Source organism: Callionymus lyra, chromosome 17, assembly GCF_982586985.1.
Source record: "Callionymus lyra chromosome 17, fCalLyr1.hap1.1, whole genome shotgun sequence".
Lineage (NCBI taxonomy): Eukaryota > Metazoa > Chordata > Actinopteri > Syngnathiformes > Callionymidae > Callionymus > Callionymus lyra.
Window position 1 is genome coordinate 10,955,619 of NC_141834.1, and position 12,924 is coordinate 10,968,542.

The 12,924-nt window shown below is 36.8% G+C and overlaps 1 pseudogene across 1 annotated transcript; it reads right to left on the minus strand.

Annotated features, from left to right (window-relative positions):
• Positions 1-3,193: 3,193 nt before the first annotated feature.
• On the minus strand, positions 3,194-10,666 carry LOC148062407 (sialic acid-binding Ig-like lectin 14; annotated as a pseudogene). Its single transcript, XR_015709215.1, has 6 exons — positions 10,564-10,666; positions 9,809-10,198; positions 9,182-9,499; positions 8,411-8,680; positions 8,293-8,339; positions 3,194-3,274 (listed from the first exon to the last, which is right to left on the minus strand). The product of XR_015709215.1 is annotated as a sialic acid-binding Ig-like lectin 14 (transcript).
• Between the last annotated feature and the right edge of the window lie 2,258 nt (positions 10,667-12,924).

Genomic DNA, 12,924 nt, shown 5'->3' on the forward strand with positions numbered 1-12,924 from the left:
CAATGGAAAGGACCCTGGCTTCCCTGCAAACTGACCACCGCGAGGTGAAACAACGTCTAGAGTGTTTGGACGAAGCTTTAACGTCCGCAGACTCACGCATCACAGCACTGGAGGCTACGTGTGTGGAGCTGGGGACCGCAAATGCTAAGCTAAGGGCTAAGCTGGTGGATCTGGAGGGGCGCTCACGTCGTCAAAACATCCGTGTTATTGGCATCCCAGAGGGGGAGGAGATGGGTCGCCCCACCGAGTTCATCACTGGATTATTACCCAAATTGCTTGGAATTGATCATTTTCCGAAGCCTCTTAAAGTGGACCGGGCGCATCGAGTCAACAACGCCCGACCCGGGTCATCGGACAAGCCGCGCACCTTCATGGCCAAACTTCACAACTGCTGCGACATCGCTAAGATCTTCCGGCTCGGGCGCCAGCGTGGACCGCTGAACTACCAAGGGAAGCCAATCTTCATTTTTCCTGACTATCCACCAGAAGTCATTGCTCAGCGCCTCCTTTACACCAGTGTGAAGAAGACGCTCAAAGATGCCGGCGCCGAGTTTTCCTTTCGCTTCCCGGCCAAGATACAGGTGACATTGAACGGCTCTGTCAGCACTTTCAACTCCATGCTTGACGCTGAGAGGTTCGCTGGTTCCCTGCCTGCCAGAGCATAATCTCATGGTTTGATCTGTTTACATTACGTTCCACTGTTTACAAACATATATATTCATACTTAATATTGTTTTAGTGACGACTAGCCTGTGTTCCTATGTACATGTAAAATTATTTTGATACATATAAAAAAGCAGAAATAGTTCTATAAAAGTTATAATATTCGGGTTATTTGTTTATGCATTTGTTTATAAATATACTTTTTTTTCTATAATAATATTGAGGTGTTTGGGTAAACTTCTGTTCACATTTACTCCTTTTTTCCTAAATAAGTTATTTGTGTTATACAATCGGTGCATCTAAATAAGGTGTTACACACGGGTTTGAGAAGGTGTTTTTTTTTTCTCTCTCTCTTTTTTCTGAGGGGGGAGGGGGCTCTATCGCCCAGCAGCCTCTGAGGCTTAGGGGTTTTTTGGTGTCTTTATTCTAATGACACCGGTGTTAGGGATTTATATGTGTTCATTCTTGTTTTGTGTTTGTTTTATGTTTCATTTTTTTTTTTCGTTGCCAGTCCACAGCTACATATGTTGCAGGTATATTCCTATTAACAGACTGCTTTGATGCAGGATAATTCAAGAACTTGGTCAGATTTGAGTTCAATTAATTTCACAACTTGGAACAGCAGAGGAATGGGCAAGGCTTTAAAAAGAGGAAAAGTTTTTCAACATCTAAAATTTATTTCCTCAGACATTATCTTTTTGCAAGAAACCCATATATCTTCATCAGAGCAAAGAAATCTCAGAGCACAATGGATATCAAATGTCTATCAATCAACATTTTCCTCCAAAGCTAGAGGGGTTGCCATCCTCATCCGGAAAAATGTCCCATTCTTGTTTTCATCCATGACAGCAGATCCAGGTGGCAGATTTGTGCTCGTAACAGGTTCCATTAATTCTGTTCCGCTGACACTCCTTAACATATATGCCCCAAACTTTGATTGCCCAGATTTTTTCCAGAAAATGTTTAATCTTGTTGCAGACCATGACAACTCAAATATTATAATAGGAGGTGACTTCAATTGCTATCTTGATGCTTCCCTCGACAGATCTTCTTCAAAGACACCATCCCCTTTGAAATCGGTCCCTGTGCTTAATAATTTAATTAAACAGCAAAATTGAGTTGATATTTGGAGAATACAACACCCTTTGGACAAGCAATATTCCTTTTTCTCACCGGTCCATGGTAGTTTCACTAGAATTGATTATTTCCTGGTGGACTCAAGATTAATTTCTAATGTATCCAGCTCAAAATATAATAACATAATAATATCCGACCATGCTCCAGCTACAATGAAAATTGACTTTAAACTTCCAGCTCGCTCTTACAATTGGAAATTTAACCCCTCACTGAACACTGACAAATATTTTCTTGAATATATCTCAATCCAAATTTCAGACTTCTTCCTTTTTAACGATAATGATTCAGTCTCCGATGCAACTTTGTGGGACACATTTAAAGTGGGAATGCGTGGACATATTATTTCATATCAGTCAAAACAGAAAAAGGAGAGACGTTATAAAGAAATTGAATCTGAACTTGAGACACTGCAGTCTGATTATCTTAACACAAAATCTGAAAACACCCTAGATGCAATGCTCAAATTAAAATATGAATATCATACGATATCTGCAGAACAAGTAAAAAACTATATACACAAACTAAAACAAAAGCATTTTGAACTGAGTGAGAAAGCTCATACACTCCTCGCCAGGCAGCTGAAAGGTGTGCAAGCAGACAGGGCTATCCATAAGATTTCCTCTGCTGCGGGAGAATTGGTCACAAACCCAAAGTCAATCAACAAGTGTTTCCAGGACTATTACTCTGACTTATATTCATCTAAGACAAAGGCCTCTGTTGATGACATCGATGCTTTTTTAGACAAGCTTGATATTCCCAGACTTGGTAACGATGCTCGTCAGGAATTAGAATCTGAGATCTCATTGGATGAAATCAAAGCGGCTATCCGCTCGTTTCCCAGTGGGAAGGCATGTGGTCCAGATGGGTTTGGGATTGAATTTTATAAAGCAAACATAGATGCAGTCTCACCCTTGTTACTGAGGATGATAAACTGTTCGGTAAAGAGCAACATCTTCCCAAACTCTATCTATGAGGCAAACATCTGTTTACTCCTCAAAAAAGACAGAGATGCAACAAAGATGTCTTCATATCGTCCCCTGAGCCTCTTAAACAGCGACCAGAAGATAATTGCCAAAGTTTTATCTTCTTGGTTATCAAAGCACATCTGCAATCGAATTCATCCTGACCAAACTGGATTCATTCCTGACCGCTATCCTGTCTCAAATACTCGGCGTCTTCTAAATATCATGTACTCATCAGAAAAACCACAGTCAGCAGTAATATCATTAGATGCACAACAGGCCTTCAATCAAATAGAGTGGACATTTATGTTTGGAGTGCTAAGGAAGTTTGGATTTGGCGAAAAGTTTATAACTATTTTAAAACTTCTCTATGCTCATCCTAAATCCTGTATCTTGACCAACTACGATAAATCCACTCCTTTAGATCTTAATCAAGGGACCAGACAAGGGTGTTGTCTTTCTCCGATGCTCTTTGCTTTGGCACTGGAGCCCCTGGCTGTGGCGATCAGATCCTGTCCCCAAATATGTGGAATAGAATTTGGGAAGGTAACATCTAAAATTGGCCTTTATGCTGACGATGTGGTGTTGACAATTTCAAAATTAACAGAGTCTCTACCATCCCTTCTTGATCTCATTAAAGAGTTTGGCCAGCTTTCTGGATTTACCATTAATTATGACAAAAGCACTTTGATGCCCCTCTCGAAGGACTTGGATCCAGATTATTTGACCTTTAAAATCAGTTAAGATTATTTTACTTATCTCGGTATCAATGTCACAAGACAACCCAAGTTTTTGTTTAAATTCAATTTTTTAAATTTGATTAATGCATTAAAAAATAAAATAAACAAATGGAAGCTCCTGCCACTGTCGCTTGTTGGTCGGGTTAACATTATTAAGATGACTATACTTCCCAAATTTAGCTATCTCTTTCAAAATGTGCCTATTTTTCTCACTTCCTCATTTTTTAAGACAATTGACTCAATCATTGTACCTTTTATTTGGAATTACAAACCTCCTCGCATAAGTAAGGCACATCTCCAGAAATCCAAGGCAGATGGGGGTCTTGCTCTTCCAGTGTTCAGACACTATTACTGGGCATGCAAGGCCAGAAACTGGATCTTTTGGAATCAATTTTCATCTGGGTTAAATTCAAACGACGCATCTGCCCCCTCATGGCCTCTTATTGAAACTAACATCACACTTTCTCATTTCAATACTTCTCCCTTTTCTATCTTACTCTCAAATACTATTCCTCAGCTCAGAGTTCTAAAAAATAATTTCATCTTATTCAATTCCTTAAAAATATTAAAACAAATTAAAAATGTCCTAAACATGTCAGAACTCTCTGTTTATACACCTATTTGCCATAACACTTCTTTTAAACCAGGACAGATGGATCCAGTGTTCAGTGAGTGGTCTGTGAGAGGTTTATGTTCCTTCAAAGATTTGTATTTTAGCGGTAGATTTGCTTCTTTTGCTCAATTGCAGTCAAAGTTCAATTTGCCGAGCTCTCACTGGTTCAGATATCTTCAAATCCGGAACTTTGTCAGCAAATCATTTCAGTCTTTCGAGCGTTTGCCAAAAGAACATACTTTTCATCATACAATGAGGAAATCCTCCACCTCAAACCATTTAATTTCACTACTTGTGTCTCTATTTTACAAGGCGGTCCCTTCGTCGCACATTAAAGAGTCGTGGGAAAAAGATTTGGGCGAGAAAATATCAGACGATGTGTGGACGAGGGGATTGAGCCGGATTAAACTCAGAATTAACAGTTTGTGACAGAATTTTCCCTGCCATTCCATCCTCATGTGATCGCTGTTCAACGTCAGAGGGTTCACTCGGACATATGTTCTGGTCTTGCTGCAGGTTAAGATCTTATTGGTTGGAGTTTTTCAATTTTTTCTCTAAAGCATACAAGGTGAATGTGATCCAGACCGGTGCTTTGGTTGTTTTGGGATGTTCTGAATCAACCTCTAATCTATCCAGCACTCAGCAACAAGCTCTAGCTTTCTCTCTGGTTGTTGCAAAGAGAGTGATCCTGAGTGAATGGAAATCACCATCTCCACCTTCATTCAAAAAATGGCTCAATGATATGGTTTCTCTCCTGTATCTGGAACAAATTAGATACACAATGTCTAATTTAAACTTGAAATTTGTCAAGATCTGGGGACCATTTCTGGATGCTATCAGGAAATGACAATGAAGCATAAGCCACCTATTGTTGCTGTTCCTTTAGAGGGAGTTCTGTGAACTCTCTGACCTCCTTGTAAATACTTCTTTTTTTTTCTGCAGCATTGAAAATGTTAACTTATTTTTTTTTTTTCTCTTTTGTGGTCTGGCACTTGGTTTTTCTTGTTTTGATGTTTCTTATTGTCCTGTTGGTTTTATTTTTTCTGTCTTTTACATATATAATATAATTTACTATATATATATTTTTTTTTTTTTTGTTTGTTTGTTACTCTGTACTGTCTTTTTTTGTCTGAAATGAAAATAGATTTTGTAAAAAAAGAAAAAAAGACATAAATGAATAATTCACAAAGTAAAGGTGATTTTTATGCATGAGGGAGCAAATAAAATAACAAAAATGAAAAGAACTGAGATTTTTGTGGCATCCAGAAAGAAAAAACAGGAAACCAACTCCAAAGGTATTCTCTTTTTTTTTAAATAAATAAATGCACAGCAGTCAAGTTCTCACAACATTGCAAGAACAATCTTCTATCACGTGAAGTAGCAACAAACACATTTTACTGTGCTGTCTTAAGTTTTATTTGTATAAAATTATTATATTTATAAACTGTTTAAGAACTATGACAGAGTATACCTAAAGCAGGGAGGTAATTTGTTATATTTGTAAGATTATTTCACAATAAATGTTACATATGTTTTAATGTTTTGATGGTCGGCTGTGATTTATGATTTCTCCAAAAAATGTCCAGATCTTCACAGAGCAGCACAAAATAAAAGCCATTCGTATAAGTGAATATCAAAACCTTCATAAATAAAGATGGCACCAATAAAATGATGTTTTCCAACCGAATGCATTCAAATATTCAAGTTAAACCTCCCTTTAAATAAACAAGACACCATATATAAAACATATAGTCTGTAATTTAATTTCTTAAATCCCCTCCACTGCAAGTAAATTCAATGCTATGACAGAATAAAATAGTTCAAAATATTAGAAGATATACAAGAATGGAAAATGTCTCACCTGTTGTCTTTTCCAGTCGAATAACCGGATCCAAGCACAGTTTTCTCAAGACAAACTGTCTCGCTGGACTATTTAAGGAGTCCAGCCTATGAGTGAAACCCAGTAATCCTGTAATCCCTGTGTTAATCCACAAACCTGTGTAATCTCATCCATGCATGAATACTATCCAGAAGCATATTTTCATGAGAAGTTTATTACATTCATGTACTTTAAAAAATATTTAAATACACTTTATTTCTCATTTACTAAAGGTACAATTCTGAGATAAAATTTCAATTTTATTTCTGCGCCTGTTGCTCTCACAGCAGCTGCAGCTCAACAGAACCAGCACCTCTACAGCAGAACTCAAAGCCACCTCTCCTGCAGCAACAGGTGCCAAATTATAATCGTCACTCCCTGGTATGTACGTTTTATTCTCCCTCTTCATGGATTACAGTTAATTAATTGTAGTGTTTTTGTTCTCCTAAATCCTGAGCCTATTTTGTCGTTTCAGTCTCCTTGAGTTTTTGTTTCCCGCACAACTTGTGGTGAGATTTAAGTTCCCTTGGACTATCATATAGACACTTGAACTTTATTTATCTTGGAACTATTGGGATTAAACATTTTTTGATTCTGTTTATGGTTGTTTACTTCTGCACTTGGGTTCGGCTCTAGTCTAAACCTCACATATATTTCTCTTTTCACTCCATCTGTGTTGTGGAGCTACTACTACAGATCAAGTGAATCATATCAAACTATAATATGTGAAAACTTGCCTGAGTGAGATCTTTGGCTCCTGCAGGTGTCTTTGTCATAGTCTCAACCATTATAGATTTTTTTTTATAAAATAAATTATTTTCTTTTCAACTAACTAAATTTAAATAAGACTTTTGCAGACACAGGCATTTTCTTGGTAAAAATGAACATTTTATTAATGCATATCTACAATTACATTGAAACATGAGATATCAGATGATGGGTGAGAAAAGGAGTTGGTGGAGGAAGTTAGCAGATGTTCTAAGATATAGATAGATAGATGATCGTAAAATGATCTGCATCATGATAATTAAAACACAATTTCCTCTTTCTTTTCATTTCTTTTTTTAGAGAGTTACAACACATTTTTAACCTTTTATTTAAGTGAGGAGCATAAAAAAGTGAGGCAAGAGATGATATGAGACGATGATCAAAACTATAATGTATCCATAACATTATGACAGACGATAGATTTTCTCTTTCACTTGTGACTGAAGCCAACTCTTGATTTCTGTGATCTGTGGTGCAACTGCGGCGATTGAATCATTGTCTTGGAGATGATTCCTCTGGATCGAAGTCCTCGTATTCTTCTGCTTGGTTTTCCTATTTAAAACACATTTTGAAGTAGAATTATTTTGGTGCTTAATTCGGCTTCTACCTTGTTATTCTCGACACTATCATCTAAAGGAGGGGTAAATGTTCTTCAGAACCTTGTGAGTAAGCTGCATCTTTCATTTAAAATTCCCCAACACCTAATAGAAAAAAAACCCAGTTGAAATGGAAGTTGACAAAGTCACTAGAATTTGATTTTAAAAAAAAAGGTGAAAAAGTTCAGAATCGTATTCTTCCTTTCTTGACTCCTGGTGAGTCATTGGGTTAAGGTAAGGGTTGAGGTTCGGTTGAAATTGGATTTAGAAAAACACAATGAAATTATACAAATAAAAGAAGATTGTTAAATAAAGAAAGAAAGGAACAAATTGAAAAAATAAAATAAAACAATTAAACTAGTTAGTGTAAGGGCTAGGGTTACATTTTTTTTTTTTAAATAATTGCTCAAAATGTGAAGACGATTTTGAAATTAGCAAATATTTCCTGAAGGCACCAGAAATTGTTCATGTTTAAAAAGTATTCAGAGAATATAAGAAAAAACAGGCTTTTGACAAATTAACGGGTCACCTTGACCCAGAGACAACACAAGCGTTAACTACCAGAGATCTGGTAATGAGATTAATATTTCAAGAAGCCTCATCAGGTTAACTGCTGGTTTATAGAATAAAGTTGTTTTTTTGTATTGTGATGCATAACCACCTCGCGTTCTACCCCTGACTTGGAATCTTCAAACTGTAAGTTTAAAGACTGTTTATTTCTGGATGTTGTTTAGAGAAACAGGGTTTTGAAAGAAAACTTACCATCTTGACCAAGTCATCATGATTTTCTGACCTGTGTTTGTTTCTGAGAAGACATTTAGTTGTGTGTTTTTCATTCATAACGACCAACAAAGTGTAATATAACAACACATCAAAATTACCTGAAGCAACGCAGGACCAAACCAAAAACGATTGCTGACGAAAAAACTCTCACCAAAATGGGAACAAGGTTTTCAATGGTCAGAAACTTTTTCCACTGGCCTGTTGTCAAGATAAGAATCATTAATGTAAGAGTGTTCACTGTACTTTGAAGACAAGAAAATTACTCTCACGGTTAGAGATAACGTTGCGAACGAGAAGTTCCTGTTTTGTTTCTCTGTCGTTGTGGCCGACAACACACTGGACTTTCACACTGTGATCATCTCTCACACTGATGCTGCTCACGATTCCATCTTCTGATACGTTGGTGTTGACGGTATAGTCACTGTGGTTGGTCAGCAGTGGCCAGGAGATGGAGGGTAAGGGACGTCCACGACTGCCGCAGACACAAGTGAGAACTCCTGCATGTCGTTCACATGACCCGTTCAAGATCCCAGCAGACACTGAAAAAGAAAAAAAAAAAGGTTTTTCAAGTCACAGTCACATCCACGTGTGTTTTCAGTGTTTTCATCTCATATCGAACGTTACAGATGTAGCGTCAGGAATCTTCTCCCGTCACGTTCGGTATAAAAACACGATGTGTGGTTTTGTTATCAGTCTGATTAAGCTCTTTCTTCATCATCATGACAAGAGAATCAGGAAAACTCTCACAACTGCAGCTCAGACTTAGAGAACTTCCATTCATGATGTCTGAGTTTCCCACAATGACTGGTCTCTTTACATCTGCAGGTAAATTAGAAAAACTAAACAAGCTTGAGTCTCATCTGAAGGGATCAGGACTGAGGAGAATTTTGTCTGGATTATTCTTGGGGACAGAGTTAAACTAAAATAATACGTATCCATTAAAATAATTATGACAAAAACTGTAACTCCACTTTATCGTCGACCTCCATCATTCATCAAATCAACGACAGAAATGAGAGCGAGAAGAGAGACATGCTTACACTGAACCTTCAGAATCATTTCCTTAGACGTGGTGGTCTTTTTAAATTTGACAGTGCAGGTGATTGTGCTGTTGTGGTGCTCCGGTGTAGAGTTGAACGTCAGCGTTGAGCTGTACTGTTTCATGAAAGTACCAAGAGAAAAATTTGCGTGAACAGTGACGTTTCCTCCGATGTAGCTTTGATGCTTCTGCTTGTCCTTCCAATTCCAGCTGATGATGGGCTCAGATCCGGAGCAGAGTCCAGGAGCAGTGCAGGTCAATGTTTCCAGCCGACTCTCTTTCAGTGAAGGAACCTTCAGAGTTGGTTTTTGACGCAGTACTGGGTTGAGAGTAATGTTTATGATTATTATCTGGAAACATTCTTAAAATGTGGAGACTCGTCTGCTCTGGTCCACCGCTTGTTTTGGGCGCCCCCTTCTGTTAGAAGATTATAAAACTTCTCTGAAAACTGAAGCGTCTCAAGTCTTAATGTTAATTTGTTTTTAAAACAAGAGAAAGGCTGGATCCAGTTTTAATTTTTCGATAGTTTAGAATGTACTGTCTCTAACTCAAACTGCCATTCATCAAAAACATTTTCTCAAGTGACTGTGCACGTGTGATTAGAAATGATAAATGAAAGTGGTCGTACCTTTGACGGAAATGTTTTGTTTCATTCCGTAGCTGTAACCAGTTGTTTTTCCTTCAAAACTTCCTTCAACTCTGAGCAGGTATGATCCAGAATCTGACTGTGAGAGGTCATTGATGATGATGCTGCAGTTCCGTCGACTCATATCAGGCTCCAACATGGACACTCATCCTTGAAATTCGTCTTCAACGGTTGTGTCTTTTTTGTTGGTGTAGATTAGTTTTGATGATCGAGTACAAGATCCTTTATTTGGACATTTGTACCAAAGTATGTACTGAGGGGTGAATGAGCTCGATGTCGTGAAGGAGCAAGGAATCACCAAGCAGAGTCCTTCTTCTGCAGTTATTTCACCTTCATTAAACGTGACACAGTAGTTGTCGCGGTAACACACCGCTGTTTAACAAAACACAAAAAGGGTTGTAAAAAGTTGTACAAAAACATTATCACATTTAATCATCTGTTTTTGAGAAGAACACATTCTTACATTTATATCACACTTTCATGCATCTTTTTTTATTTATAAATTGTTTATTTGAAATATGTATATTTCATGTTAATATTGGTATGTTTTTTACATGGTATGAATACAAATAGTTTAAAAATATATTCTATAGTTTGTTTTTATAAATTGATTGGATTACTTGATTAATATTTGTTACTATGTTGGTATTTTACACACTCGCTGATCATTTCCTATATATTACATATTTCTTCTGTAAACTCGAATGAAAGATCCTTATAGAAAAAAGGGATCCTACCTTTAACGCCAACGTTGCCTCCCATAGAAATGAGCAGATGAATCCAGAAGAGAATAATCATTTTTCTTTTAACATGGACGACAGTTGTGTCCACGCAGCTCTGACCAGATCTGTTGCTTCTAGAAAAAACTAGTCCTCACTTTTGCTCTTTCTTTTTTCAGCAAGTATGTTCACCCCCACCCTTCACACACTGAGATAAAAAAATTGGCCAATGATTCTACTTGTTCCTCTTTCAAACTCTGGAAATATGTCTGAAGATTGTCTTTGTATTTTTGGTTCGAACTTATGCAGTAAACAATACTTACAATCGATATTCTATCATTAAGTAACACATAATCGCTTGTTTATTATGTAATTTACACTAAAACTTTTCTCCATTTTTTTGTAACATAAAAATAACATGAAGATATACGATAGCGAGTCTTTTTTGTTGTTGGTTTTCGCCATTCCAAAAAATGAAAATGAAATTGCTTATTTTTATAGTTATTTCACCTCAATTGGGGTAAAAAGTAAATTAGTCCGAATACTATTGGCCTAGTAATTACTAAAGAATATATAAAATTAAGAAGAAAGAAATGTACAATTCTGACTAAGTTCAGCTGATTTGGTTAAGTAACAATTATAATAGAATTAACACGTAATTAATTTTACAGACATATTAGTAAATAAGGATTCAAACAAAAGGATTTTGGAAACAATGATTCTAAACCCAGATAAAATGGATGAATTTAATAAATTGGTAAAAAAAAAAAAAAAACTCAAATGTTTTAGGAATAAAGTAACACCGGCTACAAGGGTTACACACATCATTAGAGGGGAAAACAAAATGGCTGACAACAAACCCCTGACCAACATGCCAGTGTGGATTTGCCAGAAACTAAGAAGTTGTGTCAAGAAGACCCTCCAATCTTCACTCAATTCTTCAACAAATGTGAGTCAAAAGCCAAAGAAGTTGGTTTGCTTTCAGAAGCTTTCACTAATATAACCCTCAAATAAGTTAATAAGCTTAACCTTATTCTATAAGAACCAAAAGCCACAAAGTGATCATCCAGACTAACCCTGAATGATTCTTTTCATTTTCACTTTTTTATAGCCTTGTAATCTTCCTGTATAGGTCATGTTTTTCTCTCTTTTCTCTTATTTCCTCATTAATAAAAGTCATGTTGTTCCTTAACAGCTGTGACTCCGACAAATTCCTCGCTTTCATTCGTACTTTCTCTGGGCCAAAAGGGGATATAACAAGCACGCGACACAAATTGCCTGATTCAAAATCGAAGCAAAAATGTATTGAAAAATAGAATCGAATGAAAAGAGCAAATATTCTTGCTAGTCAGAAACTCAGTCCAACCTGTCTTGCAAAGAAAAATAAAATCTATAAAAACTAAAGAAAAATGTTGTTTACAAAATTACTTTAATAGGACGACAAAGAAATAATAAAGCATACCAAACATTCAAAATAAAATAAATAAATAAAAATTTTGTAATTTTTTTCTATCATTTTTTTCTATCATTTTATTTTTTATTTTTGTTAAAAAATATTTTCTTTTTAGTATTACATTTTTTTTCCTTCCCCTTTGTGTGATTATCTTTTTCTCTGTAAACTTCTTCATCCCTCTCATTGCGTACTTTAAGACGTTTTATTTGGTTTTAGACACACCCATGTCATTGGCCATGATGAAGAGAATGTACAAACATCATTTTCTGAACTCCATGCCCGATCCATATGGTCTTTACCAAAGGATGATGTCTGCCATCTCTTTTAGCCTTTTAGGTTAATGGGAGGAAAAGGGGTAATAAGGGTGAAACACATCAATTTGTGTATCAGTGACTCTGTTGCCAGGAACCCAATGGACACCCTGGGCACTTGGGTGAGTTGGACGACGTTCGACACCATACAACAACCATGGGGAAGAGCAAGGACTTCTTTCCATGTGGTCCTTGATGGACAAACATCGACGGTTTCTCCACAATGACCAAAGGGGATTTGTAATGAAGTCCTTCGTATTCGTTTTTGCTTAACACTGAAACACCAAAGCCTCGGTTTACTACTTTGGAATGCAGACCTTCTCCCATCAAAAGGCCGGCCATTCTCCACACATGTCGGGAGAACCAGAATCACCGGATGACTTTCAGAGTGATAATTGTCATTTCTTGTTCAATAAAATATTTTCAGATACAGAGAGGCCGAAGAAGAAATTTACGTGAACTATATAACCAAACATAAAAGTGTTTTGATGTCTAAATGCTGTGACAGGCCTTCAGTGGCGCACATTTGAATGAATCCACCTCTCAATAACTACTTTAAGGTTATTTATACACCACAGGGATCTGAGCGTGTACTGTTATAGGTCAATTAGACGT